Source organism: Gekko japonicus, unplaced genomic scaffold, assembly GCF_001447785.1.
Source record: "Gekko japonicus isolate JY-2015 unplaced genomic scaffold, Gekko_japonicus_V1.1 scaffold88, whole genome shotgun sequence".
In the NCBI taxonomy this organism is placed as follows: Eukaryota; Metazoa; Chordata; class Lepidosauria; order Squamata; family Gekkonidae; genus Gekko; species Gekko japonicus.
Genome location: NW_015160209.1, coordinates 1,549,630 through 1,552,208, shown reverse-complemented (window position 1 = coordinate 1,552,208; position 2,579 = coordinate 1,549,630).

Below are 2,579 nucleotides of genomic sequence, written 5' to 3'. Positions count from 1 at the left end.
ATAACACAGAAAGATGGAGTACTCTCTGTGTCAAGGTGAGAAGAAAATGGTAGGCAGGTAATTTATATCTACTCAGGAAGGTGGGGTAGAGCTGAGTCATTATCTTGTAGGAGTTCCCCAGGCTGTGAACATTTCCTTGCACTGAAATGAGTGGCGATGCCCTTGTGGGCAGAAGAGCTCCACTGGTGTGCTTGAAGTCCATTCAAAGGGACAAATACTTCAAAGTTCAAGTCACTTTGTTTATAGGTTATATCTACAGCTAGAATAATTTGGGATTATTTCTGCATTTTAAAATGCATTTTGCTTAGCAGGTTATCATTCATTCTTCAAACATAACACCACCCAACACATTATTTTTGTGAGGGAAAACAACACTTTCAATTACAGCTAGGTGTTGCCTGCAATAATAAGTTTTGTTCTGTTTCCTGCAGCAACCCTCTCATTCCGCAAGAGTTCTGGAAACTTGAAACCAAGGTTTGTCTGCTGCAATCTGATCTGATGATGATGGCCATGGTAATCACTCCTTTTTTTCCTGATCTAACTACTGTGCTTATCCTTGTCTTGGAAACCACAGGCTTTCAAGGCAGCCTTAGTCTTGAAAGCCTCACTCTGTTCTTTCAGGCCTTCGTCTAGGCACACTGGCGCTGCCTCTGGGTTCTGAAGTAGAGCAGAGGGTTACAGAGCTGCAGATGGGTTGTGTGTGCTTATCTGTCTGTCTATCACCTTTCATCTTATCCCCTCCTCAGAAGCTCAGCACAGCATTCTTCTCTCCTCTATTTTAGCCTCACGACAAAGCAGCCTAAGAAAATATGACTGGCTCAAGTCATCCATTATGTTTCATGGCTGAATGAGGATTTGAACCCAGGTGTCCTCGGTGCTAGCTCAATGTTCCCGCTTTATGGCGTCCTCTCATATTTTTTCCCCCTAAGGGACAAACTAGGTATGAAGAGGAGAGTATTCATGTATTAGCTATGGATAAAGCAGGGACTGGTGGATCTATGTTTACATAGATCAGTCGATCTATGTAAATGAAGCACAGGATAAATTCTGCCCCTCTCCATCATTACTTAGAGTTTGACTTCATTGTTTTAAGAATTTTTTCTCTCAGTCTAGCTGCTGTGTCAGAAGTGATCTGGTGGGAAAATGCCTAAACTAATGCAGCACAGTAAAGTGGAAAGCAGGCAGGGGGTTGCTTCCCTCATATGCATGCTCTGTGTGGTCACTTCTACACAAATGTTTTGCTGTGGCCTGGGTCTAAAACTGCAATTTTTTCCCCCTGGAGCACCCACACAACACAGTCCTCCAGTTGTTCTCCAATTGTACACTGTAGTAGTTTCCTCTGCTTTACTGCTTTCCAAACCCAGCTTCTATCTATCTTTTCATATTTTTGTTTGTTTTTCTGTCAAGTGATAGTTGACGTACAACAAACCTGTATGGTTTTCAAGACAAGAGACGTTCAGAGGTGGTTTGCCATTGCCTGCCTCTGTGACACAACCCTGGTACTCCTTGGAGGTCTCCCATCCAAATACCCACCAGGGCCACCCCTGCTTAGCTTCCAAGATCTGGCAAGATCGAGCTATCCTGGGCTATCCAGGTCACAGCATCTTTCTACGCAGATTGTGATTAAAGTGAATTTGCCCACCATGTGGGCGGGAAGGTGCAGATTTCTATTCCTTCCCGCCCACATTGGCACAAGTTCCTTTTGCAGCTGCATTGCCTCTCCAACACCACCAGCCAACTTTTTAAAAATCAGTGGCAGCTATATTGCTATAACGTTATTTTAAAAAATACTGGCAAAACGTCCTCGAGTTCTGCAGGGAAGGACAAGACAGTAGGCAATAAGTGTACAACACGGAATTATCTCCGTGTAGAAACAGCCTTTCATTTTTAAAAAGGACCTTCACAACTCCACTTGACACATGAATGGATGTACATTAAAAAAAAACACAGATCCTCTGTCATATATAACATGGCTGAGTCACTTGTAGAGATGGAGGTAAATTTTTGGAAGATAGTTCAGGTGGCAACATTATATTCTGTCAAATAATTCATGCATGACTGGCAACTATGACTGGCAGTTTGTACCTAATGCTTTTATTTATTTTTATTTAATTAATTAATTCAATTTGTATCCTGCCCTTCCTACCGAAGCAGGCTAAGGGCAGCTTATTAAAAGTTAAAATACAATAAAACACAAATTCAGTGCATACAAAACACATCGTAACATTCATATACATTGCAAGTATTCTTGGACAGTGTTCTTTGTGCCATAGAACACAAAACAGGAAGGGAGAACCTTGTCCCCTTCAAAGGCTTAAAGACCAGAGGCCATAAATAGTCCCTCTGTTGAGTCAAACAATCAGCTTCTGGATAAGCTTTCTACATAAGTAGGGTGAGATTAAGGCAGTATCCATCAATTTAAAACAAGTCTTACTGAGAATCTTGAAAGGAAGTTTTAGGGGAAACAATTGATTGGATCCAAGGACTGTTTTTCTGCTGAGGAGTCTTCCTGATTTAACAGAAGATAATCTCATCAAGTGCATGGCACATATCTTCCACTCATGGGGAGGGGGGGGGGG